The sequence below is a fragment of the Prionailurus viverrinus genome, chromosome D2 (assembly GCF_022837055.1).
Source record: "Prionailurus viverrinus isolate Anna chromosome D2, UM_Priviv_1.0, whole genome shotgun sequence".
NCBI classification, from domain to species: Eukaryota; Metazoa; Chordata; class Mammalia; order Carnivora; family Felidae; genus Prionailurus; species Prionailurus viverrinus.
The window spans coordinates 78,891,193-78,913,562 of NC_062571.1; the positions used below are offsets into that span (position 1 = coordinate 78,891,193).

A 22,370-nucleotide genomic window follows, 5' to 3' on the forward strand; every position below is an offset into this window, starting at 1 on the left:
TGAGCCACCCAGGTGTCCTGTCAACCCTTAATATACCCTAGAAGGTCCCGTTTCATGCAGGTAATTTAGATAAATACGTGCAGATTCCATGACATTTTTCTTGGTTCTGATGAGCAAAGCTTTTTTTTTTTTTAATTTTTTTTTAACGTTTATTTATTTTTGAGACAGAGAGAGACAGAGCATCAACGGGGGTCAGAGAGGGAGGGAGACACAGAATCTGAAACAGGCTCCAGGCTGTGAGCTGTCAACACAGAGCCCAACGCGGGGCTCAAACTCACGGACCGCGAGATCATGACCCGAGCCGAAGTCAGACGCTTAACTGACTGAGCCTTCCCAGGCTCCCCTGATGAGCAAAGTTTTGTTTGGGTCTTTCCACTGAGGAGTTTGTGCGTGCAGAGTGATGATAGGAAAATGCACTGGAGTGTGTATTTCCATGGAGCTCAGCACTCTTGTGTGTCTATTAACACAGACGTTGTTGGTGCGGCTAGAAGCACAAGGCCTCGGGTCCTGGTTCTTCTACCTCCTACGTGCATGAGCTCCAGTGCCCTCACCTGAAAAGTGGGGGAAATACACGACAGGGCTGTTGCAAGCCCTAAACGTGAACATAAAATGTGGGTAAAAAGGATAACATGCATAAAACAGGGTCTGGCCCACAAGGTTGTTCACTTTGGTCTGCTCACCGATGTGTCCATTAGCAAAAGAGGGGTTGAAAAGTCTATGGCTTTTTCATTGCCTTATAGAAATGGTAAGAGGCTCCAGCCCAAAAGGTCTTGAGGGGGGAATCGGGCAATAGGTAGACGGCCAGCTGGCAGACCTGACTGATTTTTGCAAGATATTAAATGAGATTGTTATTTTAACCGAAAGTGGGTCTCAGCTTTATACTGAAAGGCCTATAGAGAAGGGTGGGGAGTATCCAGAGACTTTGGGCTTTTTCATGCTCTGCTTTCTGCTCTTCCCATCATGCAAGACTCTTTCCCTATCTGGGCCTCTTTATCTGTAATGGGCTGACAGAGTCAAGCACTGCCTGGCTGCAAGAAAGAGGCCAGCACTGTGAATGGTTCCTCAGTCAGGGGGCCTTTGCAGATGGGTCTTTGTTCCTCGCCCCAAGGGTGATGCTGTGACGGACGGAGCCGTCTCCTGACCCACAGGCTCACAATCCACAGGGTAGGGGCCGCGCCCCACCTCTCTCCAGATCCCCTCTTTCTGGGATTCTAACCCCCTCCCCTGGCTTGCTTATGCCAGTTGCATCATCTCTAGGGAGGCAAACCGTGTCGCCCTTTGGAGGCAGGAGGTTCGTGACTGCTGAGGACACAGCCCCACACCAGAAGAGCACCTGGCCTGAGCTTGCCCACCGGCTGCTCAGGGCAGGTACTTTCTCGAGTCCCGGATGCGTTCATCCTTCCCATCCATCCCTCCATCCCTCCACCCACCTCCCCATCCACCCCTTTATTTGGTGGGTCAGTAATGAAATTAGCCAGGCAATCCATAGACTCCCATGTCCAAACTACTACTGTGCTTTGGCAGAGCATTAACATCCAGTGCCAGGCTACTATGCCCTAGGCACGGTGCCAATCTTTTAACATGCTTGATCTTCACATTAATCCCAGAGGCAAGTACGAAGCTCCCCACATACGGAAGAAGAGAGTAAGCCCAGGGAGATGGGGTGATCTGTCTAGAGACAATCGGTGAATAGGAGACAGACCTCACAAGTCCCATCCTGGGTCTTTCAGTCTCAGCAGCCCACACTTTTTTCCAAGTTTTTGTTTCACGTCGCTGTTTAGAGTGTCTCTACATTCCCCGGATACTCACCATAATCCAGGGAGACGCATCAGGCTGCCCCGTTGTGCAAATGGCAAAGTGTGGCTCAGAGGAGTTGAGTGAGAGGCCAAAGACCACAAGTTGCTAAGGACGGACTCTGAACTTGAACTCGGGCTTTCTGACCGCAAAGTTCTGTTGTTGCTACAAGATATGTCCTCCAACAATTAGCCCCATGGGGCAGCAAGTTCTGAGTGGCTCCGGCCACTGGGTATTGAGGAAAGAACCCTGGCTTCTGGGAAGGGAACAGTGAACATGTGTCCGGGGCAGAGAAGGATCTCTGGACGGGTAATAATGAAGCCAGGCCTTGAGGGATGGGGGAAATGTCACCCGGTGGAGAGCACTCCAATGTGACAAAGGTGCAGACAGTCTGTTTCAGAGTTTGGCTAGAGCAGAAAATTTGTGACTGGCCAAGGAAAGAGATGAGGCTGGAACACAGGGATTGGGGCCTTCTCTTCCACCAAGACCCCTCAAAGAGTCCAGAGGGACTTCTCTAGCCCACAAATCTGATCATGCCCGCTCTCATTTGAAAGCCTTCAATGCCCGCTCTCCATTTCCCCCACGATCAAGCCTACACCTTGTGCCTGGCTTACAAGCCCTCTGTCCCCCATCACTCTGCCTGTGCACCCACCGTACCCCCAGCAGTCCTGCTCCCAGGGCATCCTACCTCTGACATGCCCGTCCGTGTGGGTGCTTGGATTTGCTAGCTTCTCCCAGCAATGACTCAGGGAGCAACTTTTGTTTCAAGGAACCGCATGGGCAGGCCTGCCACGCCCTGGCTGGCCTCTTGCATCCAAAACAAACAGTCTGGCGGGCAGCGTGTGGGCACCAGAATGAAGTGGGGGAGGGCATTTCAGGATAACCAGGAGAGCTTCCAGAGACAAGCCTGTTTGTTGTTAAGAAAATAAAGATGATGAATCCTGGAATGGGGCTGGACGTGGGGGGAGCGTGTACCTTCTCCAATGGCCCAGCAGACGCTGTCATGAGCACCCACTCTGCACTAAGGCCCATCCTCACAATCTCTATGCAGCAGAGGGATCACTTAGCCAATGAGGAAACTGAAGCTCAGAACACTAGAGTGAGTGGTTCAAAGTTGCCCAGCCAGCAAGCAGTAGACTTGAACTCAGACCCGTCTGGCACCAACAGCATCCCCTTGCTACGGCATCATGGGTCAAAAAGCTTAAATCACAGAGATGTGATCTTTTGGGTGTTTGTGAAAGCAGCTTTTGTAAACAGTCCTGATCATCTTTCTACAACAAAGAGCCTGAACTGATAAAGGGCTGTTGATGCAGAGACTGAGCTGAGTAGGCTGTTGGTTTGCCATACTGGGTACAGAACTATATCGATTGGCATTTGATTGAGTTACGTGAAAGAGGAGAAAGAAAGCAGAGAAAAGGAATCCTGTCACAGGAAATACAATGAATACTGCTGGCCTCCTCGGACCTCCTGGACCGATCCAAGTGCCCCAATGGAAAGGGGGTGACAACCATGAGGGACTAGGGCCGTGCGGCAGTGGTCAAGATGGTAGTCTAGGCCGTGCCATAGATTCTCATAGCTGGGCCCCTTGACACCCGCCCTAACGGCTCCATTCTCCCAGGTGCCTGAGCCCATTTCTACAGGTGCTATGTTGGGCTTAGCATCCGGAGCTAAGCCTGGGGGCTTGGAATTGAGTCAGTAGGAGCTGCTATCAGGAGCGAGTCCTGGACAGTTGCACACCATGCTCATGCCCTGTCTGTCCCCACTGGACTTCCCGATGGTCTCAAGGCCCTTTCCAGGCCTGGAACCTACCCTCCCTTCCCAAAGCCCCCAGGCATACCTGCCCTCCCTGGCAGGGTGCTTGCCTCCCAGAAACACTGCACTGTTTCTTGACCCTCCTTTCTCCAGGGGCTGAGACTACAGGGGTAATTAAGGCATGGTCCTTGCCCTGAGGAAATCATGGTCTCCTGGTACAGACATAGCTATAATTTATTTTATTTTTTTAAAGATTTTTCTAATGTTTATTTTTGAGAGACAGAACGTGAATGGGGGAGGAGCAGAGAGAGAGGGAGACACAGAATGCAAAGCAGGCTCCATCCAGGCTCTGAGCCGTCAGCACAGAGCCCTATGTGGGGCTCGAACTCACGAACCGCGAGATCAGGACCTGAGCCAAGTCAGACACTTAACCGACTAAGCCACCCAGGCGCCCCCAGACACCCCTATAATTTAAACATGGGAATAATAGGGTCACAGAAGAGAGAGGCTCACTCCTCTCTGCAAGCCCAGGAAGATTCCAAGAGGTGATGAGTTTTTATTGGGGTATTAATGCTTGCCTCTCAGGGTAGGTAGGTTTTATCTGTGGGAGATCAGGGAGGGTGGGATGGGGCCCGAGGGAAAAGCCATTCTGGGCAGAGGAAACAACATGAGCTAAGAAACAGAAGGGGAACAAAACCAAAATGTCTATCAACAGAATAGATAAATTGTGTTTCATTCATAAAATGAAACATTACACAGTGATAAAAAGAACAAACCTATTACCGCACTCACAGACGTAGGTAAATCCCACAGATGCAATGTTGAACAAAAGAAGTTGGATGCCAAAGGGTACATGACATAGTGTATAATTACAATTACATCAAGTTCAAGAATAGGGCAAACTAACCTATGGTGATAGAAATCAGACTAGTGGTGATCTCCGGCTGCCATAAGAAGCCTTTTGGGGTGTTAGAAATGGATCTTGATCTGAGTGGTGGTTACACCATTTATTGGGCTTTACACTTAAGAGTTGTAGATCGGGGGGGGCACCTGGGTGGCTCAGTCAGTTGACTGTCCAAATCTTTTTTTTTTTTTTAAATGTTTATTGAGAGACAGAGAGAGACCGAGCATGAGCATGGGAGGGGCAGAGAGAGGAAGAGACACAGAATCAGAAGCAGGCTCCAGGCTCTGGGCTGTCAGCACAGAGCCTGACGCGGGGCTCGAACTCTCAAACCGGGAGATCATGACCTGAGCTGAAGTTGGATGCTTAACTGGGTGAGCCATCCAGGCGCCCCTCTTTGTTCAGTGTCCAACTCTTGATTTTGGCTTGGGTCATGATCTCGAGGTTCGTGGGTTTAAGCCCCACATTGGGCTCTGCACTGACAGTGTGGCGCTTGCCCGGGATTCTCTCTCTCTCCCTCTCTCTCTGCCCCCTCCCCTGCTCGAGTGCTTGCGCTCTTTCTCTCTCTCTCTCTCAAAATAAACACTAAAATAAATTTCCTTAAAAAAAAAAAAGAGTTGTAGATTTTGTTATATGTATTAGTCAGTTTGAGCTGCTATAACAAAATACCACAGACTGACTGGCTTAAATGGAAGTGTATTTCTCACAGTTCTGGAGGCTGGAAAGTCCAATTTTTCCGACAAGGAAATGTGATTCAGTCCCTGGTGAAGGTTCTCTTCCTGGCTGGCAGATGGCTGCCTTCTCCCCAGGTCTTCACATTGCTGGCAGGAGTGGGAACAGTGAGCTCTCTGGTGTCTCTGCTTACAGGGACGCTAATCCCCTTGGGTCAGCCCCCGCCCTTAAGACCTCATTTAATTGCAATAACTTCCATAAAGGCCTATCTCCAAATACAGTCACACTGGGGGGAGGGCTTCAATATATTAATTTAGGAAGGGACGCAATTCAGCCATAACTCCATCTTTAAGTTATACTTCAAAACAAAGCCAAAACAGAGAAGGGAGATAGTAATACCAATGTCAACTCCTCATTGGCAGAGATTCTAATCTCAATTGGCCTGGCGTGGGGTCCTAAGAATTTTTTTAAAAGCACCCCCAATGATCCTGCATGGCAGCGGAGCTTGGGACTCACTGTAGGCCCCCTGAAAGACCTGTCTCCCTCGTTCCAGGACCTGAACCTGGCAGGAGAAGTCAGCCGCTGGGCTTATCCTGGAACGCACAGACTGCCGTGCCGGCTAAGGAAATCAGTGCAAAGCCCTCTTTTATCTGCAGGAAGTCGTGCATGAAGTGCGGGTGCAGAGGTGGCTGTTGAGGTCTCCAGCCTCAGGGCGGTCTGGCTCGTCGCGAGCCACTGCGCAGGCTTCTCCGCGCCGGCCCCCCGAGCGCACACCTGCACCGGCTGCCCTTGGCGTTGGGGGTGTGGGGGGTGGGGGCGGGCTTAGCCTCCCTTTTCAGCCTCTCCGCAGCCCCGCTGGGGAGGCAGGAAAGCCGTGATTGGAATAAGCCGCGGAGGGAACTAGGTGAATAATTGTGAATGGAATTCGTGCTGGAGACTTCTGGTTCTCACAGCTGCGGGTGGGGGGGGGGGGAGGGGGGGCCACCATGGGAATTCGGAGTATTGTTCAGCGCTGGCTGCACCTTCCATTGTTCGGCTCTAATTACAGCTTTTGTTTCAGCATAAAGTACAGTTATTAAATGCTGGCCGGAACAAAGATGTATTTACGCGCCAGGGGTGGGGTGGGGGGGGGGGGTGCGGGGAAGGCTCGCTATTTTTAGAGCTACCCCTGCTGTTAGTCTGCGATGGGGGAGGGGCTGGAGAGGGGGGTAGCCTCCAGCTTTTAGGTGAAAGCGACAAGTTTCTGAGGGAGGCGGGCGGGATTGAAAATGAACAAGGAGCCATCGCCGTCCTGCTCTAGTCCGCCTAAGTCTGTTTATTTACTTTTGTAGCCAGAAGGGGTGTAGGGTACACTTGGGAAAGCAAACTCAAGTCCCCCTGTGTTATTAGTCAAGGTTTTCCAGAGAAACAGACTACTTAGGACTTACAGAGATAGATACAGAAAGATATAGGGGCGTCTGGGTGGCTCAGGCGGTTAGGCGTCCGACTTTGGCTCAGGTCATGATCTCTCACTCCGTGAGTTCGAGCCCCGCGTCGGGCTCTGTGCGGTCAGCTCAGAGCCTGGAGCCTGCTTCCAACTCTGGGTCTCCCTCTCTCTCTGACCCTCCCCCATTCATGCTCTGTCTCTCTCTGTCTCAAAAATAAACATTAAAAAAAAAACTTAAAAAAAAGAAAGATATAGACAGATGGACATAAAGATATATAGATATATGAGAAAGGAGACTTTTGTAGTTTCCTCGGCTATGGAGGCCGAGAAGTCCCACAATCTGCTGCCTGGGCTGGTGGTGTCATCGGGTTTGGGTCCAGGAGCGCGGACGTCTGAAGGGCAGGTGAAGAGGTGTCCCTCCTCAGCTCAGGCAGCCATGAATTCACCTACCTCTTCACCTACCTCTGCCTTTTTGTTCTGTTCAGGCCCTAAATGGATCGGACGATGCCCATCACATTGGGGAGGGAGATCTTCACTCAGTCCACCGATTCGAATGTTAATCTCTTCCAGAGACAGCTTCACAGACACATGCAGAAATCACGTTTTACCAGCTATCTGAGCCTCAGTCAAGCTGACACATATAGCTGGCCATCACATCCTCCTTAGGCTGGCGTCCTGGGTCCTTACGCAGGAGCCCTCCCCCTCCTCTCCCCCCCAGCACCATATCCACGCAGCCCTGCTTTCCAGCAGTACTAAACTCCCCGAGATCCTAGACCACAATTACTTCCATCGCAGGCACCCCAGATAGGCGTGAGGTTCACAGCCATCAGAGTCATTCTAGAACCTACCCACCGTCATCCATCTTGGTCAGGCGAGCTCGGAAATTGGGCTAAACTGAAAAATACAATCGTGGATGTTGGTGGAGCCGTTAATATGTGCCAGACGCTTTGCTAAGAGTATGTATTCGCTAATATGCGTTACTTCATTTAAGACTCATCATGAGCTGTAAAGTGGGAATTACTATTGACTCCATCTTACAGATGAGGAAATGTTGAGGCTCAGAGAAGTAATGAGCCCAAGGTCATAGTAGTCAGGGCAGATGGACTTCAGAGCCCCAGCTCCTTGCTATCCTATCCTTTCCTGGGGTGGGACCCATGATGTCCACAGGGCTCCTGGTGGAAGCTGTGACTTCTTGTCTTCCTCTGGGGGTCGGAGCATGGCAGCCCTCCCAAACACCTGACACGTTGGTTCTTGTTATTGAATGCACGTACTCTCTTCCGACAAATGACAAGAAGGACGAGAGAAACCAGCGGCCTTTAACTCAAAGAGGAGCTTGGCCAGAGTGGGGCAGGTGAATTGCAGGGTCTGAGGAGGAATTCCCACAGGCCGAGGGATGTGTGAAGCCCAAAATGGATTCATTCCCAGATCTTCTCCCATCTCTGTCTGGGAGAAAGAGCTCTTTACTTTCTAGAATGTTCCTCCACTTAGCTCCCCAGCCGTGGTCCTGGACACACACTCTGGCTTCAGAAAATCTTCCTTTTCACATTTTCATGCTACCCTGGAGCAAGATTCCACATGTTTGGACGAGAGCAGGCATTCTGTGCTCCGCGACTTTAGGCCTTACCAGCATCCCAGACCTGCCACATGCGGTCAAGAGAATGAAAGTATGACCTAACTGGGGTGTGTGATGGGGCTGGAGCCTCACCAGACCCCAGAGATCACAGTGGGTGCTGAGGACTTTTAGGGGTCCTGTGGAATTAGGCAATAAATACTCTGCATCAGGTTCCATTCCTTATTGCCTGATGATTCCAAGGCAGAACATACCTGGTTCTGCTCCCTAAAAATCCCGGAGGCAATTATCTCCCCTGATTCCCCCTTTTTTTTCTTGTTGAGCCTGGAGTTTGGGTTGGTTGCTGACCTGTTCCGAAATCCTGTTCTCGCATCTCTGCGAGCACGACTTGGTGAGCAGTCCTTCAGAGTTCCTTCCTGATTGCCCTCCAGCCTTGGGACACAAGAGTGAGCTCCAGAAGGAGCATCCAGTCACCCGATCTGTATTCTGGGTAGGTCACTTAATCCGCCCCACCCTGGGTAATTACTGAGACTCATCCTTCATATCGCTTGGCTGAGGCTCAGTACGTGGGAAGGCTGGGAGGGCCAGCCTTCTGCCTCCTCAACCAGAACAGCAACCCCACTGACGGCTACAGGTCTCATTTTTATTTTTTATTTTATTTTTTTTAACTTAAAAAAATATTTATTTTTGACAGAGAGAGAGAGAGAGAGAGAGAGACTGAGCACAAGTGAGCAGGGAAGGGCAGAGTGAGGGGGACAGAGGATCCAAAGCGGCCTCCACGATGACAGCAGAGAGTCTGATGTGGGGCTTAAACTCATGGAAATGTGAGATCATGACCTGAGCCGAAGTTGGACGCTTAATCGACTGAGCCACCCGGGTGCCACACGGGTTTCATTTTTAAACTGAAAATTAGGGAGGAGCTGTTTTTCACTCTCTGCTACTCAGTTTCTGGAGGAGACACGACAGGAACAAAGCTGGGTTCCCAGAGTGTTTGGTTCATGTTTAATTCTTGTACCACATTGGTTCTGATTTGTAGCGAGAATAAGGGTTTACTTGAGTTGCCTCTTCTGTTAACTTCTGATTCTGACTGTGAAGTTGGCTGGTGGCCTTCACCATGGAACAAATATTTCTGTTCTAGGCACTGAAGATACCGTGATGAACAAAACAGCTAAAATCCTGATGAACAAAACAGATTAAAACTACAGGTCACACTCTAGTGCAACATGCAGAAAATAAACAAGACAAATGAGTAAAATATATAATGCATAGGAAAGGGATCATTGCTAAGGAGAAAAATATAAATCAAGGAAGGGAGGGGCGCCTGGGTGGCTCAATGGGTTAAGTGTCCGACTTCGGCTCAGGTCATGATCTCACAGTTTGTGAGTTTGAGCCCTACATCAGGCTCTGTGCTGCTGACAGCTTAGAGCCTGGAGCCTACCTGAGATTCTGTGTCTCCCTCTCTCTCTGCCCCTCCCCAGCTCACTCTCTGTCTCCTCTCTCTCTCAAAAATAAACATTAAAAACATAAATAAATAAAAATAAAGCAAGGAAGGGAGATGTGAGGTGTCCGTGAGGGGAGAGGAGGTCCAATATTTCAGAGGCGACAAGTGCTCAGTAACTTTCTGTGTGATTTTGGATCAGTCATGTGACTTGTCTACACTGACCTTTGCGTTGTCGAAGGAGTTAATTCTATGTGGCGGATCCTCCACATAAGCATATGGAAGGGACTCAATGGATATTTTTGAATGGAATATCAAATGCTTTACACACTCAAGGCATACAGAGGAGGAGAGTGATGTTTTAAAGGTAAATTGCAGATTCTTGAATTCAGACTCCTCCTCTCCCTTTTCTTCAGATGACAAGTAGCCATGGAATATTCCAGCATTCCTCACTGCTGTCTGTGGGTCCTGAATGTTCTTGGTTTGTTCTCAGACTGTAATTTCAACAGGGGAATATTCCACATACTTCTTCTTTTTTTTTTAAATAACACTGAGAGCACTGTTATGTAATAAACCTCTCTATCCCCAAAAAAAAAGGCTGGAGGAAAAAGAGAGGGAAGAATATTATTATGGTTATTATTATTATTATTATTACGGCCACTGCATTTACTGGCTGATCCTGAGCCTTCCATACAGAAGGGTGTTAACAGGTGTGCTAGTTACACCCCAAACTCACAGTACCCCTGGCATTACTTGGTTGTGCGTCCTTAGGTAATTGAGTCACTTTTCCGGCTTTCCTCATTGCCTAATACACGTGGCTGTCAATATCAAACAAACTTTGGGACTTGTTAGGCAAAAAGAACAAGGGAATAATTTAAAATCACGCAGTCGATAATGTCAAATGGTACTAACAATAAAGAGAAAGTTTCCCTCTGGGTCCTGTCCAGAGGGGGTGAGAAGTTCTCTGCTTCAGTGGTCTGATCTCTGGGCTAGGGTTTCCAGATCAAATACATGTTAAATTTGAATCTGAATTTCAAATAAACATGATTTTGTTTTATTTTGTTTTGTTTAAGGATGTCCCAAATATCCCCACTTAGAATCTTCTAAGATTCCAGAGCTATAGACCCCCTCCAGACCATCTGGCCAGGGAAGGCAATCTCAAATATCCAGAGGAATCAGAAAGGTGACATCTGGATTTTTATGTGAAATCTATTTTTATGTATTTTTTATTAAAAAAATTTTTAATGTTTATTTAAGAGAGACGAGAGAGAGCGAGCGAGCGAGAGAGAGAGAGAGAGAGAGAGAACACGAGTGGGGGAGGGGCAGAAAGAGAGGAAGATACAGAATCCGAAGCAGGCTCCAGGCTCTGAGCGGTGGTCAGCACAGAGCCCGATGCGGGGCTCGAACTCACGAACTGTGAGATCATGACCTGAGCTGAAGTTGGATGCTTAACTGGGTGAGCCACCCAGGCGCCCTGAAATCTTCCTATTTTTAAATGTTTGCCACACATTCAGTTAAAAAAACAAAAACAAAAACCCACTGCATGAACCAAAGGAAATAGTGCTCTGGCCAGTTTATAAACTATGATGATGCCAAACCCTTTCAACCATTATACAGATGAGGAAGTAAAGCCTCAAGAAGACAGGGGTCAGTGAAGCTACACAGCTAAGGTTTCTCAAAAAATAACAGAACAATCATCTTGGGACTGTTGAAGAAAGAGCCAGGACTGGAGCTTTCCATGGAAGGTGAAGTCACCTCCATCAGCTTATGGGACTCTGAGAACATTCTTCAAGTTTAGCAGTTGAAATCGCTGAGACTCAAGAAAGACCAAAGTGTCACCCTCTGCCTAAAGTCACACAGGTAGGTCTCCACAGGTGAGTTGAGGGCTGTTTTTCACTTCTCCTTTGATTTAGATGACATAATACCCAAACTCCCTTTAGGATCCTAGTAAAGATAAACTCCAAATCCAATTTTCTGCCTCATAAACAGAATGGAGTCAGGAGGCCAGGCTGAGTGCCCAGACTTTTAACCCGGCTCACAAATACAGAAGGGATGTACATCTTCACATGGGAAAGATGTTCTAAAAGGCCTGGACAAAGATTTTGAAGGGATAAGGATGTGATCTAAAGCTGTGCAGGAAGGAAAGGAAGGACACAGACATAAATATTTACGAGAGCCTGGTGTGTGCCATGCACAGCAAGAGTGTGGCACAGAACTTTTTCCCTGATCTTTGCACGTCTGAGTAATTCTCATTTTTCAGGTTTCAGCTCAAGCATCACTTCCTCAGAGAGTACCCCTCCATCTCTTTAACTTACTCTGTTTCTCCACTTAAGTAAAATCTAAAATGATGTTGCTTAAGGAGATCTCCCTTCCCAGATTGCAGGCTCCGTGAGGACAGGACGGTGTCTGTCTCGCTCTCAGACGTACGCTTAGCGTCTATCATGGGACTTGGCACATAGTAGGTGCGCAACAAATATGTTAAACATTTATGAATGGTCATGAGAATAATGTTTATGCCCCATCTTTCCCGAAAGAATTTCAGTTAATCCTTCAAGTTTCTCTAAACCTCCTGTCCTATACAGTAGGAGGTGGAACCAATAGTTCCAGGGAGAAACGGTTACGAGCAAAGAATTGGCGCGCAGAGCTGTAAAGCGTTTTTCTCCAGGTCACACAGCGGCCTGTCAATTTATGCTTCCTGGACCGATTATGGAACAGCTTGCAAACAAATTATTCGCACACGAGCGAAGCCTATTTTTAAAGATCCCCACGCCGCGAAGCTCTAGCCGATGACATCAGAGAACCCCGAGTTTCCGCCCCGCCCACTCCGAGCCAAGCCCCTGCTCCTCGAAAACTACCAATCCCAGGAGGCACCGCGGCGCAGTGGACCAGGGCTCCACGCGCGGCCCGCCCCGACGCGCCGAGGCCGCCTCCTCTGGAACTAGGAAGACGCCCGATGCCCGGCCCGCCACGCCGCCGGGACCCGCGCGGGGCCTGCCGGGACTTGTAGTCCCCGCGGGCTGGGAGTGCCGGCTTCGGAATCTCGGCCGCCGTCTGGGGGCTGAGGCGGCGCGGGCACGCGTGCGCAGTGTGCGGACTGGCCGTCGTGGGCGCCGCTCCGGCAGCTCGGTGGCTGTGGGAGCCGGGGCCGCGGCGGCGTGGGTGCTGCGGGCGGAGGGCCGACGTGAAGTTGGGCGTGAGGAGCGCGGCCGCACCGGGGCGGGGTGGGCGGGGCCGGGCTCTGGGAGCGCCGCGCCGGCTGAGGCGATCGGGGAGGCGGCCGAGCGTCCGCCGAGGAGCCGGCGGGCGCTGGTGAGTGCGGGGCGGCGGGCGGCGGGCGGTGCAGGGTCCCGGGCTGCCCCGCGGCCCCTGTCGGCGTGTGTCCGCCCCGCGCGGCTGCACCTGGGCGAGGCCGCGGCGCAGGCTCACCTGCGCGCGGGCTCCGGGGCGGCGGGAGGGGGCGGCGTCCTCTTCCCGCGACTCCTTTATTGTTTTCCTGACCTCAGCCCTCGGCGGCGTCCGGCGCAGGAGGGCGGGGAGGCCGGCGGCGGTCGCGGTCGCCGACGAGCTAGCTAGTCGGGGGGCTGTGCTGGGGAAGGACGGTCGCGCGCTGCTCCTGGACGCCCTGCGCCGGCCAGCTGTCCGGGGATTCCCGGCGGGCGACGCCTGTCGGGGTGGCCCGACTCCAGGACGGTGCCCACGGGGGCTCAACTGCCCGGGGCATCGTTTTCCACGGTCTTAACGCGCTTTCACTTTAGGACTCTCCGAGTCTGCAGCCGACTCCGCCCTGGGCTGTGCATAGAATCACGCTTTCCCTTCGCACCTTAATGGTGCAGATGACCGGTGCGAGGGTTGAAAGTGACTTGCCCAAGGTCACGCGGGTAGGAGCAGGGAGGCGACCCGAACCCAGGTCCTTAAGCCTCGATGCCAGCCGGCAGCCGCAGCGCTTTGGGGGAGGTCCTGAGTGGTTTGTGGTTTATTTCAGATGCTTTCTAATGACCCTCCTTGGATAGATCATCAGAGGGGAAAGTGTTGTCATAGTGAAAACGGTCTTGTTATTTATAGTGTTTACGGCCTTTGTTGACTTCTGGTTATGCCGAGTCCCATAGCAGAGCACCTGCCCTCGGCTGGGCACCCGATCGCTCTGGCGGGGGGCGGGGGGCAGATCCAAGACGAGGTTTAAGGAAGAAATATGCACGCGATTTGTGCCCTTTTCCTCTTGTTTCACCTTCCAGTCCTGCGATCCTTCTTAATTTTACGATGGATTGTTGTCTGTTGCAGCAAGACTTTCTTTGCCTTCGTGAAGTCATTGCCCTTTGTGAATTAGTTTTCTAACTAGAAAATCTTATTTCCTGTGTGTTTAATGACTGGAACAAGTAGCGCGGTATGAGTTTTGTAACTATTGTCTCTTATCTTAGAATACTGCTGATCAAGTCCGCTTTATTACCCCCCGCCCCCCCCCCCCGAGCGCTCAGCTTACATACTTTCTGTTGGTTTAATGCCATCGAGACACTTTTGACAGCGAAATTTGGCCAAGCTTTAATATGATTCAGAGACAAACTGAAAAGAGTCGTTTTGCGAAACTCCATTTTTCTTCACAATGTGAAGAACCTGAAGAACTGTTATTTCAAAAATAGTAAGACCCATTCTTACTAAAATTCCTATCGCTTTTCGTACTCGCAATTTTCATATTAATACACTGGTGGCAAAAAAATATTTCCCCAAACATAGTAGGTTTAAATACTCCTTATCTTGGCCGAATCTTCCCAAGGCAAATTACATATTAGAATAATTATGTATTTAAACATGCATGTTTAAGCTTAGCAGAATTTGGGTTAATGGTTAATTTATTTTATAGTGCCATAAACCCTAGAATGTTTCCACTGATGAATTTCTCTTGAATAGAGAGCCCTATCAAAGGATAGCAAGGGGCATGGCCGTGAATTTGCTCTTTGCGGTAAGTAGTGGGTAACTTTTGTGACATTGAGAAGATGTGATTCATATGTGTTGAAACTGCTTCCTATGGCACTTTATCTTGCTAATTAGTAGTTTTATGGTTGCTTTGGGGAGGAGGGAAGTAGCAGGTTTGTATCTTTTTTATTCTCCGGTTTTAGCAGTGTAGCCAAATAGGAAGGAGAGGTGATGCGTAAATTTGAGTTTGTCATAGGCTAGGAGAGACAGTCAAACAGGATAAGTATACAATTGTTAGGAAACTGACATGAGTTCATAAGCCGGAAGGACCTTTTTAGAAGTGTTTAAGGGCATTAAGAATAGCATTGGGGTATTTTCTTTAGAAAGTCGCTGTGGGCAGTCCTCGCATGTTTGTTGTTAACCTGTAGGATGTGAGGATGTTGAAGACGCCTGAGAAAATATCTGGAAAAGATGGCAACATTTTATATGTTTATAAGGGCTTTTTCTCTAAAAATGTCTAATGCAGCTTAAAAAAACAAAAAAAAAAACAAGATTTAAGCCAGAAAGTTCTTATGGTCATACTGCAAAACTTGCTGTTATTTTGACGGTATGATACTTTGTAACCCAGAATGAAATCTGTGAAATAATTTATTAGCATAATTTAAGTCAGACTTTGATTTTGAAATACTGCTTGCTGTTAAGTAGTTGTTCTTGTTTAAGTATTTCTGGTGTTTAAGAATGGGAGAGATAAATCATTTTCTGAGTAGAATATAGTAATTATTCAGATGTGACAACAGTTAACTCTGCTTTTATGAGACCCCAAACTTCAAGTACCATAGCAGTAACTGCCTCAGCCTTCAGCTTGAGCTGAAGTACTATGCAAGTATTACTTCTCTCCATGCTTGAGCATTTTACTGTTATTAATATTAAATTTTGATTTTCTTTTCTTTTTTTTTTTTAATTTTTTTTTTCAACGTTTTTATTTATTTTTGGGACAGAGAGAGGCAGAGCATGAACGGGGGAGGGGCAGAGAGAGAGGGAGACACAGAATCGGAAACAGGCTCCAGGCTCTGAGCCATCAGCCCAGAGCCTGACGTGGGGCTCGAACTCACGGACCGTGAGATCGTGACCTGGCTGAAGTCGGACGCTTAACCGACTGCGCCACCCAGGTGCCCCTAAATTTTGATTTTCAATTTCAAGATGATTCTCTCGTTTCTGATCTGCAGTGATATAATAAAATGAATTCAGTAGGAAATAAATATGAAAATTGAGTTTCAATGGTTTTGACCATCGTGAGTACACAGCATTTAAAAAGGTACTGACATGATACCAGAAAAGAGTTCTTAGGGCAGAAACTTGGTGGTTTTCGATGCTTGTCTGTTATTTTTAGCAACATAGAAATATGGGATGTTTTTATTTAAAAATAAAAATTCCTGTTGCTGCTTGTTTAGCAGTAGGACTCTGTTATGCCTAATGAGTAACATGAAACCACTGAACTCTAATATTTTTCCTAATAGTGGCTGTGTAATAAAGAATATGTGAGTTTATAATGCCTAGAAGATATTTAAGCAAACGTATTTGCTGTTTATTTTGATAAGCCTTTTGATTAGTTGCATTGCTTTGATTCAGGGAAATAGTGTTCTGGGGATGTTATAGCGTAAGTTTTCTTTGAATTGGAATGTCTGTTGACCGTGAAAGAAAATGAGTGTCATTTAGGATATTTTTTAGCATTTAAAGAAATCTGAAGGTCTTAAATTTTTTTTCCTACATAGAAACCTTATAATTGTCAGTCTGATAGTTTTATTTTCCAAAAAGTTGTGGTTTTATCCTTCCACGCAGCCTAGCCTTTTATAGTTTAACCATTGAACTCTGGATTCTGTATTCAGTTTACCCTCTTCCCGAAGAAAGGACAATCACAGGCACTTAGAACTGGAAGCAGTCTCAAAGGACTTCTAATGTAGCGTCTTACCCAGTACAGTAAATCCCCCGTGGGAATTTTCATGTCAGGTGTTTCCTCTCATTGCTAAGGGCAGTGATGCTGTTCTGTATGTCATCAGGTTATTGAGCAGTCTGAGCTTGGTGAAAACAAACAGAAGACAGTTTTATTTTTCACTGTTTACTGCTTTCAGATATGATTTGTAGGCTCTTCCTTTTCCCCCCTCTCTCTCCACCTCATAATATGGACAAATGATAGCTTTTCCATCATTGACAGCTATTAAAAGCTCATCTGTCTGTTTCAGTTTAAACCTTCAATCTCCTATTCAATTTCAAGTTCCTGTCCTCTCTTACCCCACTGTCAGGCCACTTACTGCTTGAAGTACTTGGAGTGGAGAGGGATTGTGGTATGCTCCCAGAATTCCTTTCTCTTTCCTCTTCTGGGATCTACTTGGTCAGGGACTTGTAAGAAGAAAAATGGAAAAAGACAAGTCTTACAGGGGGCTGTTAAAGCCCTCTTTTGATGAACAGTGGCAAGCCATTCATATCCACTGATAGTCACCCACACTGGAACTTTTGGTGAGATCGCACTGAGAGACTCCCCACCGCACGTAGTTCCTGGATATGGAATTTGCTGTGGGTTAACCTTTTCCAGCCTACATGCCCACCTCCTTGTCCCTGTCGTGGTGTTAGTGTTAGTGCTACCCCCGGGTTCCTAGGAGTGTGTGGGGTGAGGCGGTTTGGGGATCTTCTCTCTACAGCCAGATGTTTTGATAACAGCAAGACAGCTCAAGTCTAGCTAACCTTCTGCAGTTTTCGTTTAATCCACTGGAAACTCACTTCCTTGTGACGCCAAATGGTGCTATGCCAGCTGCAAAAATCTGCCCCCTTTTTGTGCCCTTACATTTCTTTTTTTTTTTTTTTTTGTCCCCTGCTCAAATAGGTGCACGATCAGTCACGCGATCTACTTCATAAGTAGGCATTGAACTGGAGAATGGGATGCCAGTCTCTCCTCATAGGCACTTCTTGGTGAATGATTGATTCTCTTGGAGGGCCCTGCCACTGTTTTGGGGTGAATACCCTCATCTTTTCCCTGTGTTCTCCCTGAAGACTCGAAAGACTTCTCATTTTTTCCCTCTCTTGTATCCCAGCCACTTGTATTGAGTGATGCTAAGGTTAAGGTGTTGATTAGGGTGCCAGAGCTGCCCCTGTGGGGGGGGGAAGGGGTGTCCGTGTTGGGCTCCCCAGGTGTTGATGTCCTTATATCTTCAGCTTTGTATTTGTTAGCAAATTCGGGACGACAAGGCTAGTCTCACCCAACACTGGGTAACAAATGATAGTGAACCCCTGTGGGCCTAACGAGGTCTCACTGTGCAGAATTAAAAAAATTTTTTTTTTTCATTTATTTATTTTTGAGAGACAGAGAGAGACCGAGCACAAGGGGGGGAGGGGCAGAGATAGAAGGAGACACAGAATCCGAAGCGAGCTCCAGGCTCCGAGCTCCGAGCTGTCAGCGCAGAGCCCGATGCGGGGCTTGAACTCACGAACCGTGAGATCATGACCTGAGCCGAAGTCGGACGCTTAACCGACTGAGCCACCCAGGCGCCCCTCACTGTGCAGAATTTAATTTTTCTTTTTTTTCCCCTCTGTCTCTCACTGATTTTTGTTTTCTTTTTACTTTTTGGCTTACTTCCTGGTTCTTGACTGATGAAGTATTAACTGTGAATATGTTAAGTTATGACTGATTATATGGTCTAACTATACCTTAGACTGAAGGATACATTTGGGGGGAGGTTTTAATAATGCAGTTTTATCTGTTCTTGCCTCATTCAATTTTTACTAAAAAAAATAAATACAAATAGAAATCCAGTATTTGAACCTTTTTCCTTCCATTGTCTAAGCAAATCAGTCATTTAAATCTGCTAGATGATTTCTTGTCTAATGAGGAAAAAGCAGCTTTCTATCTAGAAACCTAAACGTTAATACTCACTGCAACAACATGGATCTAAGGGTATTATGCTAAGTGAAATAAGTCAGAGAACGACAAATACCGAATGAGTTCACTCATTTGTGGAATTTAAGATACAAAATAAGTGAACAAAGAAAAAGAGAGACAATCCCCCCCCCCCCCTTCCCCGCTCTTAACTATAGAGAACAAACTGGTGGTTACTAGATGGGAGGTTGGGGAGGGGTGAAATAGGTGAAGGGGACTAAAAGTACACTTACGGGGATGAGCACTGGGTAATGTATGGAACTGTGGAATCACTATACTGTGCACCTGAAACTAATATAACACTATGTTAGTTGTATGTGAATAAAACAGTTGTGGAGGGAAAAAATATTGGTTGAAGTAATTATGGGCTCCTTAATGCTTCCTTCAACAAATAGTTACTGAGTGCCTTCCATGTGTCAGCACTGTTTTAGGCATTGGAGAAACAATAGTAAATACAAAAAAAAAAAAAAAAAAAATCACTGCTCTCCTGGAGCCTTTCCAGTGTGGGGAAACAGACAACAAACAGGTAAATAAATAAGTGATATTGTTTGTTAGCAGCAAATGCTAAGGAGCAGAGTAAAGCAGGAAAGCGAGCTGGGAAGTGGCAGTCCGGCTCACAGCATTTGCAATTTTAGATAGTGTCGAGATGGGGTGTCACTTTTTCTCTGGGAAAGTGACATTTGAGTTCAAAGGCCAAGTGGGGAGCTTGTCTGATGTAGTAGGTGCCCTCGCTGAACACTGACATCGTCCGGGGAGATTTTAAAACGTGCTGATGTTGGGGCACCTGGGTGGCTCACTTGGCTGAGGGTCTGACTCTTGATTTCGGCTCAAGTCATGATCCCAGGGTCATGGAATCAAGCCCTGCGTCGGGCCCCGCACTGAGCATGGAGCCTGCTTGGGATTCTGTCCTCTCCCTCTGCTCTTCCCAGCTTGTTCTGTCTGCCTGTCTCTCTGTCAAAAAATTTTAAAAAGTAATGATATTCCATCTCCAGAGTTTCAGTTTTGTTATGTTTAAAAAAAATTTTTTTTTAATGTTTTATTTATTTTTGAGAGAGACAGAGACAGAGTGTGAACAGGGGAGGGACAGAGAGAGGGAGACACAGAATCCGAAACAGGCTCCAGGCTCTGAGCTGTCAGCCCAGAGCCCGACGCGGGGCTCGAACTCACAAGCCATGAGATCGTGACCTGAGCCGAAGTTGGACGCTCAACCGACTGAGCCACCCAGGCACCCCTTGTTATGTTTTTTTAACTTTTATTTATTTAAGTAATCCCACACCCAACGTGGGGCTCGAACTTAACAACTTTCGAGATCGGGAGTCACATGCTCTTCTGACTGAGCCAGCCAGGTGGCCCTGTCTCCAGAGTTTTCTGATTTAGTTGGTTAGGGGTGTGGGGCCAGCCTTGGCCGCAGGACTTTTAACAGCTCTTAGGTAATTCTAATAAGCAGCCAAAGTTGAAGACTTTTGAGCAGGGTGACTTTACATAATATTGTACAGAAGAGCCTGGGCTCCAGGGCTAGACTCCCCTGGTTTGAATCCTAGCTGTGCCACTTTCCAAACCTAGGACAGTGGACAAGTTATTTAAAAAATTTCTCCATGCCTTTGTTTTTTCATCTGTAAAGTTGTTGTTATAAGGATTAAATGAACTCATATTTAAGTATTTGGAACAGTGCTTGGCAAGTAGTAATACGTGTTTATTGAATAAACACTTTTGAGTATATGTTTTAATGGAGAATAAAGTGAATGGGGCAAGAGCAGAAGCAAGGAAGCCCCTGCAGTAATCCAGTGGAGAGGCAGTGGTGACTTGCACCACGGAGGCAGCAGAGCAGGTGATGAGAAGTAGTGGGATTCTGGGTATGTTTACAGGAGCCAACAGGCTTTGCTGCTACGCTGGACGTGTAATGAGAGAGAGAAGATTCATTCAAGTCCGACATCAGGATATTTTGCCCGAACAGCTGGAAGAAGGGAGTGGTTGGTTTTTGAGAAGAGGAAGGCAGAGAGGAACAAGTTTCTAAGGGGAATATCTGGAGCAGTTTGTTAAGTTTGAGATGTCTGTTAGAGAAGTAGGTAGATCTGTAGAGTGGACATTTGTACACGTGAGTCCGGAGTTCAGCTGAATGTCCAGGGCTGGAGGTAGGTATTGGAAGCCATCTGTAAGTGGACCTATGTGAGTAAGTGAGCTCACCAAGGGACTGCATATATACAGAGAAGAGGTCCGTGGGCCACCTCCTGGGTCACTCTTAAGTTTAGAGGTCTGGGAGATAAGATGTTTCTTAGAGTTTCTGGTGTGCTGTAGAATAAAAGACAGTTGTTAACTATTTCCTGTTTAAAAAGAATTTTTTTTTAATGTTTACTTATTTTTGAGAGAGACACACAGAGCGTTAGCAGGGGAGGAACAGAGAGAGGAGGAGACATAGAATCTGAAATAGGCTCCAGACTGATAGCTCAGAGCCCGACGTGGGGCTCAAATTCATGAGCCGCAAGATCATGACCTGAGCCTAAGTCGGATTGCTTACAGGCGCCCCATCCTGTTTGTAAAAAACAGCTTTATTAGAATATAATTCACCCATTTAAAGTGTACAATTCAGTAGTTTTTAGTATATTCACAGTATATTGTGCAACTGTTACCACAGTCAATTTTAGAATATTTTTTATTACTCTGGAAAGAAACTCTGTACCCTCCCATCCCTAGGTAACTCCTCAATTCCCCTCCTCCCTTCTATCCCTAGGCAAGTGCTAATCTACTTCTGCGTTTTGGGTTTGCCCACATGGAGTGCCTATCAGTGGAATCCTATAATATGTGGTCTATTTAGAGAGATGTGGTATTCATTAGGACCTAGCATCTAGATTCATTAGATAATCATTTGGTAAAGATGGGGGCTATAAGATCTCTCTTGTAGAGATACATTTTTCTCTTTGTAATTAATTAGTAAGAAAACTGTGGGGTAGGTATTTTGAGGCTATATGAATATTCTCTTCTCTAACAACATATTATATAATGGTTTTAGTTTCTTAAAGATCCTTGATCCAATCCATGATTATAGTGGGAGTGCAAAGTGATGATTTTTTATTACTATCATATTTTCAAAGACCATATGTTTATAATATCTCTAGTTCAGATGTATTGTGTAGAGTTTTGCCTTTTTTATACATCTTTTAACATGAAAATCATGGTTCCTAATAACAAGTAAATAAATGTTTTATTACTTTATATTATATTATATACATTAGTAAATGTTATCTAAGATAAATCTTAGCATCAATATGTTTATGTTATTCTATAATACACATAAAATACTACCATATAAAATAGTTTCAGAATTATAATACTGAGTAGAATTACTGGGTTATAGGATAAATGTATATGTGATTTTGTTAAATAGTGCCGTATTCTCTTCACTAGGGTTGCACCACTTTGCATTTTTATGAGTGATGTAAGAGAGTCCCTGTTTTCTTACAGCCTCATCAATATAGTGTATTGTCAAGCTTTTGACTTTTTGCCAGTCTGATAGGCGAGAAATGGTATTTCTCTGTAGAACAGAGTTTTTCCATTTTGAAGAGTTGTGAACATCCACAAAGGTAGACTGAATTGTGTAACCACAGTACCCATCACTTAGCTCCAACAGCTGTCAATCCAGCCCTTGCCTCCTTCAGTCCCTTCCCCCTGTATTTGTAGGCAATATTTTATTTCTGTATCAGTAAATACCTCTACCTGGTAAGGATTCATTTTCTTGGTAATATAACCACAATGACATTATCACACTGAAAATAAAGATCTGTTTTCTTAATACCATTAGGCAATATTCAAATATCTAATTTTCTTAAATGTATCAGTGTTTTTTTTTTTACTTTTTTTTTTTTTGTTTAATGTTTATTCATTTTTGATGGGGGTGGGGTGGGGCGCTGAGGGGCAGAGAGAGAGGGAGACACAGAATCCAAAGCAGCTCCAGGCTCTGATCTGTCAGCACAGAGCCCCATGTGG

General features: G+C 46.7%; 1 protein-coding gene across 5 annotated transcripts in view; it reads left to right on the forward strand.

The window, feature by feature from the left end:
• The first annotated feature begins 12,581 nt into the window (after positions 1–12,581).
• The window catches only part of PLEKHA1 (pleckstrin homology domain containing A1), a 57,907-nt gene continuing 48,118 nt past the window's right edge, over positions 12,582–22,370 (forward strand). For 2 of the 5 annotated variants that reach the window (XR_007145311.1, XM_047825121.1), the window contains exon 1: positions 12,582–12,862. The gene's annotated coding sequence lies outside the window, so the exon portion shown is untranslated. Of the gene's footprint in view, positions 12,863–13,078; positions 14,508–22,370 lie in introns of those variants that run through there. The other 3 variants (XM_047825119.1, XM_047825122.1, XM_047825120.1) reach the window with 2 other exon arrangements.